Below are 19,113 nucleotides of genomic sequence, written 5' to 3'. Positions count from 1 at the left end.
ACACGTTTAATGAATCCCAAGTGAGACATTTCCATATGACTAGATTTAAGTGTAACTAGCAGATAGTAAACCATTAACAATAATTTAAAAATAATAATAAACATGGTGGAATTCGAACCTACTGCTTGTTGAATGGAGAGCTGGCATGGTGGGATCTCCACAGGAGCAAATAAATGACAAATAAATAAAAGTTGATAAATAAATTATTTCTTGCAGCTTACTTCAGTTGTATTAAATAATGTACAACTATAATACGTTAACAAATAGATAGAAAGGAAAAAACACTCATATCTCATTGAACATGAACTGTTTCTGAATCATTTAGGATTCGAGTGACCCACAAAATCCTCACTAGTGTTGCATGCGGAAGAGATAACCGTTATGAAAAGAAATGATCGAGTCGTCAATGTCTACCATCGTTGTCAATGATCGCATTGGTATACGATAACAAAAAAGGGGGAAAATGAACAAAATAATTTGAATAGGACAACCGATTCTCTCAGAAGTAATTGCGGCAAAAACAGAACATTCTAAGGTTCAAATAAGGGAATTCAAATTTTTATAATCATATTCATCATTTCATCCCTAAAAATCCAATGCTAATAATCCGTCTTAGTATACAGTAAGACCCCGTTTAACGCTACTCCGATCAACGCTGATTCGCTATAACGCGGTTTTACTAGAAGCCTAAAAAAAGCGCTAAATTTATGCTGATTCAATTTATCGCTGTATTTCCCTTCATTCGTATATAATATGATTATTCCCGAACCAATCAGCGAAAGGTGACAATATCGTAGCACTGTAATTCCCCCTAAATCTATGTTTTTCCAGTGCATTTGTTTTCGCCGTAGATCGTGTAGTTGTTCATTGGCAGTGAAACAGTATCCACGCTGTCAATGCGATTTGGAGTGCTGCGTTATTTATGCGCTGTAATCATCGATTTTATTGACCAAAGAAATCAACAAAAATTCCATTTGTTCATTAAAAATTCATCATTACTATCATTTTTTAAATTATTCAAAATAAGCTGGTGTAGAGATGATAAAACAAAATTGACACGAAAAAGCATTTCGCTCGACATTAAAATACAGGTGCTGAGGCGATTAGAAAAAAAGGTGAACGTCAAGTTGACATTGGAGCCGCTTTAAATTTGTCTACTTCTACTATACGAACGATTTTAATAAAGAAAGACAAAATTAAGTACTCATCAACCACAAAGTCTTATGCAACAAAGGTAACCCGATCCAGAAGAAATGTTTTAGAAGAAATGGAGAAAAGTCTTTTCATTTAGATTGATGATGAAAACGAACGCAACATGCCATTAAGTCAGGCAATAATCATGGAATAGACCAGAAGTATTTTTAATCAAACTCAAAATCAAAGAGAGGACACGAGCGAAAACTTTGCAGCTATCAGAGGTTGGTTCGATAGATTTAAAACAAGAAGCAGCCTCCGACAATTGCTTAATAAGAGATAAAGAAAACGACAAATGACATTAGACGACTTTATCACTATAAATCAAGAATTTCAGAATGAAGAGTCAGAACCATCGACAGCACAAAAATAAACTTTATATTTCTGGGTACGTATGCATATGTGTTATGTTATGTTATGTTATGTTATGTTATGCATATGTGTTATGTATATTTTGCAAGTTAATATAAAAATAACTTAAAATTAAAGAAATTGTTTTTTAAATTTTGGTCGCGTGTTCCCCTATCGCTATTTACTATGTGTTAAAAGTGACCTCGTTTAACGCTGTTTCATTTAGCGCTTTGTCTTCTAGGAACGGCTCCTGAGTGTTAATCGAAGTATCACTACACATCCATGACCATATCTCCTATATTTCTTAGACAATTTAGGAAAACATTGATCAAGCGTTTTAGAAAGATATTTACTCATACTGCTAAGCAAAGAGCATTCATTGCTGCAGATGGATGCATCGAAAATATTATAAAATTAATTGCCTTAATTTCTGAAGTTCGTGTGCTGTGAGTTCCACTTATGATTGCTTCCTGAATTTACAGAAAGCTTTTGACAATGTCTCTCGTGCCGTTTTCTTGAAGTACTTCCAAGAATTGGTTGTCCTGATCATTTTCAAAATTATATTTCTGAGTTATATGGTAATCCTGTATTACAGTTAGTATGGGAGAAAAGGAGATTCCTTATCATCCTATAATATTGTTACAGATCGCTTTCTTTCATCTATGCCACCACATAAATGGAATGGCGTTTACAGACGACTTAATTCTTGTTGCTAAAACTAAGGTGAGTCTTCGGGAGTAGCATCAACCTAATGCTATCAGGTCATGATAGGAAAAAGAAAGTCCAGGATTACACCTTAATATTTCCTACTGCCATCTTAAACCTATCCATACTTTGGACGAGTACCCGCATTTGGGTTAATGGTTTCGGCTGCTAGACGACAACCTTGGTCCAGTCATCTTTAAATATTTCTGGACACGCTTCATAAAGCTCTATTAATGCCTCAGCTGCATTAAATCAATTCATTGTGCTGAAATTCGTCAATAAGTTGTGCTGTCTAAATGATTCTTTAATATTAGGAAAACCAACGTTGATCATTATGAAGAGACTAGACATCCTGCCTTAGACTATCATATGATTGATCCAGTTGCTGATCTTCACGAGGCCATTAAATCTAGTTGATTGGGAATTACTTCACTGAGACGAATTGGTCCTCGCCTAAGGATAAATAAACTCCAACATTCATCGTCGCCTTTTATCATAGCTACTCTTAGAACATCTTTGATTCAAAGATAACTCTCCTGAAAGGAAGAGATGGGAAAGAATTTTTTAGCAGTCAACGGAAAGCCCTATAGTGACTCTAAGAGGTTTCCGTCTCAACATCTTTGAACAAGTGAAGAAACAAGGATGTTACCTGGATGGGGGTATACACCCTCTTTCCAAAGAGAAACCGAACTTTTCGAAAATAGAAGAAACTAATGATGCCACCTGTTGCATATTTTTGTTGTCGAAAGCAGTAATTTTCATTAGTGTTGTGTAAATTTTTTATGACATTTATTTCATGGAAGCCGAGTTATAGTGCCAAGAGTGACAGTGTGTTTTGACGAACGGTCGGAAAATGAGTTTGAAACAGAGAGCTGCGATTGACTTTTGTGTTAATCTTGGTAAAAGTTTTACCGAAACGCACCAAATGCTACAAAATGCATACGGTGATCAATGCGTATCCCGTGCTCTAGTTTACGAGTGGTTTAAGCAATTTCAAAGTGGTCATGAGACTCTTGAGGACAACGAAAACCTGGGCCATCCAAAAACTGGACAGAGCGAAGTTAACATCCAAAAACTGCGTGATTTCATCAAAGAAAACCCGCAATCGTCAGTGACATTCATTGAAGATGAATTGTGGATTCCAAAATGAACTGTGCACAACATTTTGACACAGAGTTTGGGTCCTCGTAAATTGAATTCGCGATTTGCTCCCCACATGCTGACCGACGACCAAAAAATGTATTGAATTGAACACTGCAAGGACCTCACGTAAAATTTTAATGCTCGTAAGGACTCAAACTTTCTTGAAACGATCTTTACTGGTGAGGAAACATGGTGGTTTGGGTCGAGCCCAAAACAAAGCGCCAGAGTGCTGAGTGGAGACCACCAGAAGAGGGGCATCCGAAAACAAGTCGCTTGGAGAAGTCAAAAGTAAAGATAATGCTGATTTGTTTCTACAATTCCCAGGGAATTATCCAAAGAATTCGTTCCGCCTGGCCAAAAGGTCAATGGTGAGTTTTATCTTGAAGATTTGAAGCGATTGATAGCGAGAATTCGTCGCGTACGGCATGAATATCGTCATGACCGACTTCTTCAAAACACACTGTCACTCTTGGCACTATAACGCGGCTTCCAATGAAACAAATATCACAATCAATTGAAACAACACTAATGAAGGTTTCCGCTTTGGGCAACAAAAAAGGTACAACAGCTGGAGCCACTGGTTTTTTCTATTTTCGAAAAGTTCGGTTTCTTTTTGGACAGGGGTTGTATAGATCTGGTCAGGGCTATGAAAATGCTCTTCCTACCAAGACTCTTAATAGTTGGCGCTAGGCATAATATAGCAGCTTCATGTAAGGCTGGATGTAATTGCAGAGACTGTTGTTTTAGAAACCTCAACTTTACAGTTACTAGACACAATGTTATTTTTGCTATCATAAAGAAACCGAAAGGATGGGTAGTGAGAAAGAAGCTAAATATCAGGATTGAAGTAGGCATGAGAAAGTCTGATCTTTTGTTATCAATAGATGAGAGTGTTATCAACCTGGATATCTAAATCTGTGGATCCAACCGAAACCTTGATCAGGCGAATGAAGAAAAGATAATTTATTATTCCTCTAATCCGGGAATGAAAAGATATTGTTTAAAAGAATATAACTCGCTGCTGATTTTTTTTTTCATAACCATCTCAAATAAAGGCGTGTGGTACAGGTGTTAGGTGTTAGTGTCCAAAACATCAAAATACTTTCTCTTCGAATTCTTCAAGGAACTGATTGCGTGGAGGATGCATCAATGAATAAAAAACAGAAAACGTAGGGAATGTGTTAGTTAGGCCTCTACACATAATTGTGAAGTTTTTGTCAATTCTATGGACACTAATGTGCATGTGTGTTATTAATTGTTAATAAGCTAACTTATTGACAGTTAATAAGTTAATTAACTTATTGACAATTTGACAATTGACAGTTAATTAACTTATTGTCAATAAGTTAATTAACTTATTGACATAAGTTAATTAACTTATTGACAATTAATAAGTTAGTTAACTTATTAACTGGATAAACCCTACAATGCAAAGAGAATGACAACCTAGATGGATCAGCGAAGAATTCCATGGAGCTGAAAAAATAATTCACGTTCTCAAAATATACAGGAAAGATTGCTGCGACCCAGTTCATCTGCTTCTATTCACGCCACGATTCCTTTTCTGCGGACAACACTATTTTGGAAACGTATCCACATATTTGGACTTCATTTTTCAATTAAGTGACTAAAGAATTGTTGCCAGCTATTATTTTTTTTCTTATGACGTTACTGTGTGCTTGTTCACAGAGCAAAAAAATCATATTTCATGACAGCGAAATATGTTCTGAATTAATTCTTGCTTAACTCTTCCACTGTGGAACACCTTGAGCTACAATATGAGTACTTTCGAATCAGAAATGTACTACTCGATCTTCTGGTGCTGGTGTCTGTTGCTCATTGTTTCTTTATGCGCTCACAACCACCTTTGACATTTCACTAGTCTCCAAGTAGAGAACCTAGTCCGCACATCTTTACTGACCACACTCTCTTAACACATCATGTGATCTGTTAAGAGAGTGGAGTGTCCAACGTAACACAATGCAGTGAACTGTTTAGTTGAGAAACTAAATAAACCAGTGAAGAGGAATCCTTATTTTATTTATTAATTTCAATGACAAGAGAACCAAAAAGAGATTATTTGTGATTTTATACGTGGCGCCATCTCTTGACCTTCATTAGAACTCATTCTTTCGTTCGTAATTGTCAATGTCATTCTTTCTTTGTTTATTTTATTTTTTTTTCAATGTCCATAATCCAGTTACTGCAGATCAGCTTCGTTGATTGAAAATATATCAAATGCATACATAACCAACCAAATGTGAATTATTTTTCCTGATTTTATTCCAGTTATTTTTTAATTGTATTATTATTTCGTCCATAATATTTTTTAAAAAAAATAAAGATGGATTTCAATAATTAATAATTTTTTTCGGTGATATTTTTTTTAATATTTCTCGATTTTAAATCACCTTATAATTTGATTCTCTGAAAAGCCTTTTCTAACTGAAGGAAGCTCCCTGAAGTGGACACAGTGATTTCCCTTAGAGAATTCTTGTTCTTTATTATAATTTAAGGGGATTCTAACACTCCTTGAATTATAATCCCGTATTAAACTGATTTCCCAATAATTTTTCTGTTTACATTTCTTTCCATTTTAGTCATCATATTAGAAATCAATTTTGGGTCAATTTTTTTATTTCTGTATGATGAGATTTTTTGTTTTTTATTTCTAAGGTTTTTTTTTTTTTTTTAAGAAACGCTATTTGGAATTTAAACAATTGTTCGATGTCCACGTGCATTTGATTTAGCAAATTCTCTTAATAAAAGGATGATTCGTGAGTGATAACCATTCCGATTATGATCCTTGATAGCGTGTTATTTCATGCAAATCTAGCCTTTCTGAACAGCTACTTTTGTTTTGAAATGTTTGATTTGAAACGATATTTTTACGTGAATCCTGTCCATGTGAGTACCGTCATCAATAGATGATGGCACCTCTCCTGTAATATTTAGTTCCGATGATAAGATCAACGGATCGGAAGTCCTCTTCTGGATACCAAACATGGAACTTTTCTTCAAGCCACTTGAGACTTAAAAAAAAAATAAAAAAAGGATTCATAACATTTCTAAACATCTCAAGGACCACGTCGTCTGATGGAATCATCTATTGCTTCATAACATTCCCAAACATCTCAGTCCGCGGTGTGATTTGAACCCACATCTGTTGGTTGAGGATTCGTTATTGTATCCATTCGATATCCATTACATTTGTTTCAGATCAAGGAATACTAAGAAATATTTTAACGAAATAGTAGTTCGAAGGTCTGAATAATAGATAAATGCTTTCTCTTATAGCAATTTTAAGTAGATCTCATTGTTGACAATAAATTTGCATCTATTGAAGTAGAAAAAGTTTAACCAGTATCTTCTGGTTTTTGTTTGAGATCTCTAAATTTATAAGCAAGTTTGAGAACTCTCAGACCAGTGTGTTGCTCATTGTGATTATAAAAATGAATGTTTTAAAATTGCCCGACTGTGTACATTCCTCCCTGATTTAATGGTTGATTATGTATTCATGTATGCTCTGTTTTTGATTTTCTTAAACAAACGATTAGTGGTCTCAAATGCAAAACAGAAAATTTATTAGCAGTCTTAAAAAAAATCCATCCTTGTGTGTTTCAGTTTGGAAACTCGAAATGTCGTATTGGGAACGCTGTAAACGAGTTTAAGACTGTCCTACAAAGATGACATTTTTATGATGTCATTGAAGAATTTGTTTTGAAACTCGAAATATCATCTTGAATCATTACGGCTGATACACTAGAAACTCTCTCAGTATATAAAATAACATGCACAGTGCATATTATTTTAGACAGCTACGTACATTTCTCCTCCCCGCGATCCTGTGAATTAAATAGCTTAAGAACATCAGGCACGAACTTTGCTCTTGAGAAAGGCAGGAGATGAAAGAAACCAACATCCGAATTGTGAAAACAATTCGTAAATTACCTAAATAATTATAGTCGAATACGTCAATCTACTTACTAATAAAAGAAAGACCTATAGAAATAAAAAGATATATGACAATCCCATCTACGAAAAAAAAGTGTAGATGAAGAACCTATTACCTCAATATCACTGGTGGATTGTGTCATGTAATCCGATATCCCTGCTGTAGAAAATACACATATTACATTTTCAAGTTATTTAAGGTCTACTATAAACACAAATAACACCAGACAATGAACACCATCGGAAACTATAAAATCTTAAGGTAATTTAGGATATGGAAATATTGTAGAAAAATATTAATGAAACTGGTGATACCGACAAATTTAGTGCACCAAAGATTTAGTTTTACTCAAATAAAATTTGTTCATTTAATTAAATATGCAATGCTGACTCGAAGAATGAAAATCCTGACTATAGTTTGATCTTAAACCCGTAGCTTACGTTGTTTCTATTGAAGACAAGTACTCTCAACCTCTCTGATCTTCGCAAATCGTGTAAGTGGGAATTCAACAGTGCGTTCTCGCACTTATCAGCAGGGCTCCAAAAATACAACTTAAATCTATTAGCGAGAAAAAAAATTCTACTCGCAAAAGATATTGGACTACTTTATATAAATATACTTATAAGTGATGTTTTAAAAACCTAGAGTGGCCTGTTCCGGCCTTAGAAGTCATCGTTGAATCTTTTAAGAGGACGTCTTGGTTTTCCTTTTCCTAATGGCTTGTATTTTAAGGCTTGTTTTAGTAATCTTTCTGTTTTCATTCTTTGAACGTGTTCCATCCATTTATGCTTATATTATTTATTTTTTTCTATTACTGGTTCTTAGTTTAATTCTTTCATAATTTCTTCGTTTCTTTTGTGATCAAATAGGGTATACTTTGCAGTTTTTCTCATAAACTTCATTTCTGCTGTTGTTAATCTTTGTTTGTCTTTTTGTTTTATTGTCCAGATTTCGCTTCCATACATTAAGACCGGTAGGGCTAATGTATTGTATACTTTTAGCCCGGTTTGTTTTTGAACTAGGTTCGGTTTAAATATAGAGTTAATTACACCTGTTATTTTTAAATATTTTGCAATTTTCACCTTTATATCTTTTTCATTTTCATATGATCATACATCGTAGGTAGTTAAATGAATTCACTTGTTCTAAGATGTTGTTATCTATTACTATTTTATTCTTGCTGGATCTTGTCCTTTAAAGGCCATCGTTTTTGATATTTCCGCTGATATCATCATACGATATTCTTTGGCTATCTCATTTAGATATAAAATAGCCTTCTGTAAGTTATCTTCAGAATTTGTAATTATTATTTGGTCGTCGGCAAAAAGGAGAGTGTTTAAGTTCACAGTAGGAGAAAGTTTAATATCTGGATGGAAATGTTTATTCCATTTTATTATTATTTCATTTAGGTAAATATTAAAAAGCGTTGCTGAGAGGGGACATCCCTGTCGGATCCTTTAGTTTATCTCTTTCGTATATGACAGCTCATGATTTAATCTTATATGTATTTTATTATTTCTTATGATAGATTTTAGGATATTATTTGGTATTTGTCTTTCTTTTAATATGTTAAATAAAATGCTTCTTTTAACTTTGTCAAGTGCTTTTTCAAAGTCAATAAATGTAATATGTGTTTATAAATTGCATTCTCTTATTTTCTCTATTATTAATTTTAGGTAAAAGGCCGGGTCTGTATAAAGTAATACATTATTTAATGCTCACACGTGATTATACAGAATTATTCAATGCTTTCAGTGTGGATGTGAAAGTTATATGCCACTAACACTTACTGTTTATTTGCATATGGGCTTCATATGTCTTGCAGTGTGTCTTTTCTTGAATAAAGTCATGTAGACTTTATTCAAGAAGGCAAAATCTATAGGACAGTAGTGAGGCCAGCTATGACGTATGCTATAGAAACTGTGGCCCTGAGGAAAAATAACATCGGCAGGATGGAAGTAGCAGTGATGAGGATACTTAGGTGGATGTGCAGTGTGACCAGAAAGGATCGTTTGAGAAATGATTATGTAATGGGAACAGTGAAAGTTACGAACTTAGGAGCGAAAATACAGGAGGCAAGGTTGAAATGGTTTGGTCATGTGATGAGGAGGGAAGTCGAATATGTGGGAAGAAGGGTCATGCAGATGGATGTGCAAGGAAGGAGGAAATGTGGACGTGCAAAGAAGAGATGGAGGGAGCTGGTAGAAGAGGACTTGAGGATGAAGAACTTGGATGTGGTGACAGCCCAAGACAGGAAGGTGTGGAGGAGACCCATCATCAACAGTGACCCCACTTAAGTGGGAGAAGCTGCAGAATAAGAAGAAGAATTTAATACTAGAATTGGACAGTATTTCAATATATTCATGTATGTGCATTATGAAATTTAATTGAATTAGCAGATCGCCCATAAGAGAACTTCCTCTTTTTATATTATCTGGTGATCAGAAAATTGTTCAATTTGAATGAGTTCGCGCACGATGAATTACCAATTGTGTCGTACCCTGCTTGGCATTATAAAGGACGAAAAAATCTCTATGAATAGCGAACACACACACAGTTACTGAAGTTACAACAAGTTGAGTTTAAGACAAGAGAAGCTACCCTACCCTACCCTACCCTATCCCTATTTCAGCTTCAAGACCTTCATGAATTCCTTTAAAACTAATAAACGTCTCCAAGGATCTGAAATGGCATCTATCTCGTGTCACTTTTATCTCATTATGTACTATTCTGCTTTAATTAAATTATCGAGTCGAATAAAATGCCTGAATTTTCACATTCTCGCTTTTGATGTTTCAACATTCTACAATTGATAAAAGCAAAAATTCTTATTTTATGTGATCTTCAGGGTTCCTTTAATTGTTGCCGAATATTTAGCTCCAAATATTCACGAACAACTTTTCTTATTTAAAAATGGGCTTCGCATTACAAACATCGAAGCTTAGAATGCGTGTGTGTGTGTGTCCAAATAAATATTCTGTTTTGGAAAAATCGGTACTAATGCGAAATTTATTGGGGATTGTGTCTGACACGATCTCAGTGCATATTCTCACCCACGTCTCGTGTAGAATGCGCTCACCGCCGACCTGTCTGCCCACATGTTAGGAAACTGTTCTCAAGCGGGAAGAGGGAGATTGATTTATTGTCTTCCGGAAGAGAAAGTTCTGCCGTTTAAGGGATAAAATATGTGCATAAAGAACTCAATAACCATTAAGCTTTAGCTAATGTACCGAACACGATTATCGTCAATTATTTAAAATTACTTCGATAAAAGTAGGAAGTGTATTGAATAAGTCAAGTGAAAGGTTAAATGTCTATAAACATTATTGCATTCTTGCAGCGAGATGCGGTCGGAGAAAGCAAATGCTCTTCGGACTCGTAAGATAAATATTGTTCACACCGTCCAGATCGTTCAATAGAATTTCAAATCTGCTGGAGCTCCTCTATTTATTCCGCCTCAAGCGAAGTAAACAGGAAAAAACCACCTTCTTTTCCTACACGAAGGCACGTGGGCAATTGCAGTTATGAAAGGTACTCCAACATCAAGGTAGCGGCACGCTTTGAACTTTTTCTCGTGTAAAGAGTTGAGTTTGAGTGAATATAAAACCCTATAGAAAACACCAAAGCTGTAAAAAACTCGTTCAAATGATTTCTTTAATTTATTTGATTAAATTCGTTACATGCTAATGAAATCACGTTTGAATTTTGTTTCTATTCTCTAATAGAAACGTGCCGACGAATTAGCAAAACTAGGATCAAGAAACTTAATGAGCCCCAATGAAACTACGAGAACCATCCTATTCATAAATAACTGAATGTTACCAGTGCTGGAGTAGGCCATTTGAGTATTCAATTATCGAGTTTTAATTTCTCCTCCAACGGTGGGAGAGATAAACATTTCAATTGCCGAATTAAGTGGAACGCAGTACTGACTTTCTTAAACGCCTCTAAAATGTTAATACAACGTTTAGAGAAATGCATTTTTATATTAGAAATGTTTTGGTTTGTTTTTTTCTATCTATATATACGAAATTTGAACCCAATCCAAAGTAACATAATATTAATTCATATAAATTAAAATTAAACTTTTAAATTACTCTGAAAAAGCATCCGAATTCAAACAAAATATTTATTTAAATAACATAAAAATAAAATAGATTTTTAAATTTGATTATTTAAATATTTCTAATTTATTTATAAAAATAACTCCAACACCTTTTGAGAACGAAAATAAAAGTTGTTATAATGGTTATATCAGAACGTTGTTCACCAAATGGATTTTGGTTAATCGACCGTGAGATGCGGTGATTAATAATACTCTTGGAGGGTAATGGATGGCAATGCTGTAGTTAATGAAGCTCTAACTGAGGCTCAGCTATTGCTGTTACCCTCCTGCCATGATCAGAGCTTTAATAGTTCAATAACATCTTATCCCTACATTGTCCTCTACAGATAACGGGGAAGATGAAAAGCATTCTTGCTTTGCCCCTTTAAGCCAGTCCTTATATAAGGACTGTTCACCAAATGGATGAGTCCTTTTTAGGATTTCCAGGATAGCAATGCTCTAGCCAATGAAGTTTTAACTGAGACTATTGCTGTTTTTACCCAGCCATGACTAGAGCTTTTAGCTCAATGTCCCCATCCACACAGATTTTCTTCATTCAGATGATGGGATAAAGAGTCAAGAACTCAGTCCATCTTCTAGTTCTTTTAAGAACTCTTCACCAAATGTCATATTATCCTTTGGCTTTTGTTTAAATATCTCAGTGCAAATTAACAAATGACAATTTCTGGGATTATTGATCGTGATTTCAGTTTTGGAAATTGCACCGATTACGGGTGATTAGCTGGCTTAAAAAATGGATCTGCTTAAAAAAACCATTAAAGAAATTTGAAGTTGAGTGGACAGATTACGTAAATCTATAGTCAATGAAATTACGAAGGATCAAAATATTGCCTACTCATGGGCAAAAATTACAGACGAGAGCATTAAGATTAGGTCCACGACAGTAGGAGACTATCGTCATCTAACCAAAGTAATGGACAACCTCAGGTTGCAATGCAGCACGTCCCAAGAAACCAAAACGCAAGGATCAAACACATCCTAACTTTACTACACTTATTACTGCCTCTCCAGCTACCATGCTTCAAGATTTCAGTAAATCAAGCCCATCACTAACCTCTACGAAAAGATTCCTTCAAGAAACTCACTCTATCCTAACAGCACTCATTTATGATTAGAAATAAATTTCTTCCAAACTTCCTTTTAATTGCCGCTTGGAATGCCAACGGCCTCTCCAACAAGACTATTGAACTACAAGAATTTTCACTAAGATAGAATCTAGATATTATAAATGAAACTCACTTACGACCTGCGCACAATCCGAAATTGAGAGGATGCTTGCTCTACAGAAATGACAGACTGAATTACAGAGGCAGTAGCACTGTCATTGTTATTAAAAACTACATTAAACGCAATTCAATAGCCAACCCACTAACCATAAATTTAGAGATTACAGGCATTGAAGTCTACCCCGACACACCTGGGTAGCTTAAAATCTATGCTGCTTACAACTTCACTGTTGGTTGATTTAGGCGCCATTTTAGGCATCAGAGAGTCGTTGTAATTGCCGGGGATCTGAATTCCAAACATCCAGCTTGAAATAGTCATACAACCAATAAAAACGGCTTCATACTTTATAATACACAGGGTTGAACTGCATTGTAGTGTCTGGTCCTACTGAGTCTACTCATCACAGTCCTCTTGGCAGACCAGATCTCTTAGATATTGTTATCCTACAGAACTTCGAATACCAATATCAGATACAATCACTGAATGTGCTGTCCTTCGATCACAACCCTATCTTAGTTAAATTAGACAATTAACAACTTTCTCCCCCTCATTCCTTCATAGTTCGAAAGATGATCCAACGTATTCTCTGAATAAATTAGTCCAATACCCAACATAAAATCAAAGGAAGGGATTGGTAAAGCAATAGAAAACTTCACTAATCAAAGCACTAGCAACAGTCACCAAAACTGCAAATATCTACAAGCCTAATCGTCTTTCAGATGATATTATAAACAAAATTAGAGAGAAGAACAAAACCAGGAAAAGATATCACGTGCTCCACAAACTCCTCAACAGATTGAGGAATTTGTGATATTGACAGAAAAGTCGTCAAGATCACAGAAACCAACAGTAAGAAAATGAATTATCATCTTTTAGTCCTGAAGATCATTCTATCTGGAAATGTTTAAAAAATCTCAGAAACAAACCCAAATCTCTTTCTCATTTATGCAATTAGATCAGGGTTTAACACACACTGACTCTGAAAAATGCTAACCTTTTGTAGTTTCTGAGTTTGATTTCAACTTCACAGAGATGTTAATTTAAGAAGTAGATTAAGACTTCTCTTAATAATAACCGTTCAGATGTATTTAGAATTATTGACTTTGTTATCGGTTTCTTAAGCGTGTGCGCGCGCACGAACACACACACACACATTGCGTAGAGGAAAACTGGTCTGCTGATTCTCCTCAAGAATAATCCCCATAATGTGGTGGGTAGAAGACTTTGGTGGCTCATTAAAGTGTTTTGATCGCTTCTGTGAATAGCTTTTAAAGCTAAGCCCACAAAAGTGTTTTATAGTTCTGGCAGGTAATTAAAGGTTGGGCGGGTTGAGGTCAGAATGTTTCACTCATTCGTGTGAACAGCGAATGTGCCAAAGGAGGGAATATAGTTTGGCACGGGTATTACTTGTAGCTTGGGGGTCAAAGGGGCTGACAGCTTCGAAGAAAGAGCAAATACGTGTCATTAACCTCACTTCCGTACATCAACTGCCTCCGACACTCCCACTTTAACAAGCACGCAGCTCAACGTTCATTACAAACACCCAAAAATATTCAAAATCAACCACATCTACATTTGGTAGATACATTAAATCTCCAACTTCCTACATTTCGCTTCTGTTAAAGTTTCTCATTGCTAATCATCGAACACTTACATCGGACTTCATAGTAGAGTGTGAGGTTTCCTGTGTCATAGCAGAAAGCGGACTTGGGGGGGGGGCTTTTTTACTACGCTACGTTTTATAGCATTGCCCCTCATATTCTTCATAGTTTCCACTCTACGTTGTCATCAAGTTTCATGTTCTTTGTCTGAGTGCTTTTCATGAATAATGCATTAACACTTTCCGTATTTGCTAACATGGAATAGTTTGGTGGGAAATTCTGTCTTGTTGTTACGAAACTTTCTTGATGTCGACTTAAAGATAATATTAATGTTACGTGACGTAACGAATGGCCACTCCTCAATAATTCGTAATTGAAGAAGCTCCAAGTGCGATGTTAATGGTCACTTTTAATCTAAATGTTATAAAATAAATTTTATAATTGATGTAGCTGAAATTATTCATTCAATATTGTGGATTCATTACCAATGTAAGAAACCGGAGAAGTAGAAGTGATTCAGTCTCTGATTCTAGAAAGTCTCTCTGTAAGTATTCGGGAATAATGATAATTAGCGTTTATGACAAGACTTAGATAAATGATATTGCTAGTAGAGGGAGAAATACTTTACTTCAGTGTGCATTAGGGAAGAGCAAGGCATATGCAAAAATTCAGACAAATTGTTTATCATATACACTGTCTACTAATAATTGTCAAGACACCTCTGTTGTTTGAAATTATGGACCATTCCAGGTTTGTTAATTACATAAAAACCGGTGTATAGATTAGGAAGCAGTATTTCATCATAGCAGTTGAATACAGGTGGTATGGAAACACGACGTGAATTCAGTGACTTTGAGAGAGGTGTCATCGTGGGCTGTCACATTGGTGGCATGTCCATGCCGCTCAACTGGAGCATCCAAAATCAACAGTTGGCGTTGTGTTCAACGAATGGAGACGTTCTGACATCACTAGTGCAGGAAAACACCCAGGGTGGTCACCGAAAATTACTGACAGCGACAGGAGAGTGTTAAAACGGGTGGCACGCAAAAACCGGCTACAATCGGCACAGACCATCCGTGACATAGTGCCAGTAACACCATGGTGAGCACTAATACTGTACGAAAAAAACTCCATTTACTGAGTTTCCACGGAAGAGCAGCGGCACATAAGCCAGGCATCACAACGAACAAGGCGGCTGGACTGGCCTGGTGCAAAAAGCGTGTGAACTCGACAATTGCCCACTGGAAAACGGTACTCTGGAGCGATGAATCAAGGTTCACCTGTTTGATGGCAGGGTGTGGAGGCAGCCTGGTGAAGGAGTAATGATGTGTGGTGCATTCAACTGGTTTGGAGTGAGACCACTGGGTTTTGTCTGTGGTTCCATGATGGTAGCTGAGTATTTTGATATTCTGAATAATGAGGTGCCGCCTACAGTGTGGAAATTTTATGGAACGGACACGTGTTACTGTTAACACCACAATTCTCCATGCCACAAAGCTGCAGCTGTTATGGAATGGAATGAAGAGATGGGTGTTAAACGACTGCCCTGGCCTGCTCAGAGTCCTGACCTCAACCCCATCGAACACTGTGGGACGAATAAAAGCGTCGAGTGGGGTCCACCGCAGCACGTCATCCATCTGTTGCTGAACTCAGTGCTGCTTTGATGGAGGAGTGGAGACAAATTCCACCTGATATCTGTTGCATATTGACGGAAATCCTCCCTCAAAGGGTGTAGGAGGTGATCAAAGCCAAAGGTGCACATATCTGATATTAGGATTCACCTGTTGGTTTCAATTGTAAAATGAGAAAGTGCTTTCTGGTCGTTTATTGACAGATAGTGTGTTTTCCGATTATGAAACATTTTTTACGTAATCCAAGGAAAGTCTTATGCGCACATCGATCAGTTTTCCAAACAAAGATAGTGTGGCGGATTTAGATGAAATTTGTCACGTTCGGATATCGACCTTGGCAGGGGTAAGTGAAGAATTATTCTCTTTAGAGATGTCAACCACTATCCTCTCCTGCAGTGGACATAACAGTCAAGAGTCAAGTGTTAGAACTGAGGAACCTAAAAAAGCAGTAAAGATCCGACTTAGACTCTCAACAGCCATCAAGACGTAAGGATCGCTATAAATTATAATTTCATCACTTTTTTGTTTAGTTTCTTTTCGTGATTTTGAGCGGCTTTTCATTAATGAAAAGCATGCATTTACCATGAGATGATATTTGGAAAAACAAGTTAAAAATAGGCTGTGAACATCACCTGGCAATTTTCAAAACTCAACAACTGTCGGACACAGAAACATTTTAAAAATTATAATATAAAACGAGATTGATAGAAGGATTCATGTGGTTTAAAATTGATACTGGAATATTTCTTGCTTTGCACTTGTACTAGTGAAGTACAACGCACATTCGAAAAAAAAAAACTGCAGTACAAAATGCACTTAACAGATTCTGTTACTTCAAGAAAATTCTAGATATTTTGTTATATATTAAAAAATAAATTTGATTTCATTTTTCACGTATTCGAAATTCAGAAGTTCTTTTCCAGACTTCTACAGATTTTGTTGATTTGCTGTTTATTTTTTGCAATGGTTTCACGTGGCTTAATTCCTAATGAGCTGCTTCATTCCCGAATCGAATCCAGTGGCGAAAAATCGTTTAGAATTCTTTCATCATAAGAAAACAAAACCTGAAGTGAATGTAAAATTATTCCGGCTTCTCTTCTTCGTCCGTCATTTCGCCACATTGGGCAGATATATTAGTACCGTCATTATTTGCTTCTGAAAGATAGAACAAGATGACGTCATTCATCAGTTGGCTAGTGTGCTAGTAGTGCTTCGACGCACCACGTTTTTGGTGTGTACCGACTCGAAAGACGAAACCTAAAGGGCGTGAAGTGTTTTCGACTTGGAACTGTTGACCTAGCGTCTCGAGTCTGTGGATCACGTTCCGGTTCGCATAGGAAGCTTCACCCCTTGTGGTGATATCCCTCAGTTCGACCCACTAAACCTTGGCCGAGGACGCGATGCTATAAGGAAAGGGAAGTCTCACTGAGCCGATGGAGATAAGGTGTGTATTGCGTGCGGCGACGATCCGGGTCAGCACTAAGTGTAGCGAACGCCAGGGGTCACTGGCGGACGAACAAAAGTTTACCAGGATGCACTCCGAGTGGGGGAACAAGTCCGACAACGGCGGATACTCACACAGAGAAACCGAAAGCTGTAGTTTCTGCGCTCCACACACAGAAGAAACAAGGAACGGAGCGCGAGGTTCCGAAAACCAGTCCCAAAGCAGCGACAGAAGATCTCCTTCAGGTAACTTGATTATCACCATTAGCGAAGTGCGCTTTGAGCTAAGAGTTGGTAGTGCTAGCTTGTAAATTGTTTGGAAATATCGCATTGAGAACAGATAAGAAATTGTTTCTCGCTTACTCTCTTTCTTATCCACTTAAATCGTTCTTTCAGATCAGCGCATCTTTTGTTTCTGTTAATTTTTGTCGAATAATCTGAGTTTTTTTCATCATGGCCGTTACGTTAAGTTTTAATGTGAACTTTGACTTATCTTAATCTTCATATTCTTAACAAAATGTTTCTATCTCATTAACATTTCTATTATTTTTTGGGTTTATTTTTATATGCTTGGATGAACTATCAAGACCAAACACTTTCATATGTAAATCAAACATTCGCGTGATGATCTCGTGTTTCTGGACAACTCAACTTTGTCTAGTCTTTGTTTATTGCAATTGAAATGAAATCTTAAAATAGCATCGGATAAAATATGTTATGACAGTAAGGACCAAAAATGATGCTTTCACCTATTGACGCGTGGGCGCTACTGAGATTGTTTTTGGTCCTAAAGAATCAGCTAACCGAATATTAATAAGAAGAGCTTAGTAAATTGAAACTTAGCTTGCAAATACACTAAATAGCTCTTTTACTGGTATCGATCGCACAAACAATATTTCGATTAAAACGAAAGAGAAATTGCAGTTAGCGAAGGGTAAAGGGAATGAAAGCGTCTAATAAGGTCCATTCAAATTAATTTGAATTTGAATTAGAATTAATTTGAATAGATTTTAATTAGGATTAAATAGTTTTAATTCTAATTAAAACTTCTATCAGCTAGAATTGTATTGCCGAAGTAGCATTCTTTTACGTTTATATGAACTGTATAAATATATAATTTATATATTTATACAGTTCACATTTTTAGAATGTGAATTGTGAGGTGTATTTCGGATATGTTGCATGCAAATTTCGTGGGTTCCAATTTTGGGAGTCAGGAGAGCAGTCTTCTTCAAGATATTCTGATTTCTCAGATCTCGAATGATAGCAATAGGCTCTTTTATTTTCATAATTATCGATTTTCCTACCAAAAATAGACAAACTGACCTCAATATTCATCCATGAGAACCATTACTTGCCTCTGTTCGCCATAGTTTTCGTACATAAAATCTCTTTTGCACTTTCCTAGGAAATATAAATAAATGTTTATAGATCAGAATTTATTATTATTATTATTATTATTATTATTATTATTATTATTATTATTATTATTATTATTATTATTATTATATGTATATATTGTTTATTTTTATATTTATTTATATTATAAATGTATGGTGGTTCCTTCATTTGAATGGATAAAATTTTATGTAATATTTGCATCTGCATATCACCAGCAGTAAATTCTAAACTGTTGTCCAGAGACTTGTAAAACCTTCTTCTATAATCTCTCTCTCTCTCTCTCTCTCTCTCTCTCCAGCATACAAGTGACATCATTCCTCCCCCCAAAGAAAGGGG

The sequence above is a fragment of the Typopeltis vanoorti genome, chromosome 2 (assembly GCF_054136105.1).
Source record: "Typopeltis vanoorti isolate ZY-2024b chromosome 2, IOZ_Tvanoo_1.0, whole genome shotgun sequence".
NCBI classification, from domain to species: domain Eukaryota; kingdom Metazoa; phylum Arthropoda; class Arachnida; order Uropygi; family Thelyphonidae; genus Typopeltis; species Typopeltis vanoorti.
The sequence above is the reverse complement of the archived record's forward strand: the minus strand, read 5'-3'. Positions refer to the sequence as shown.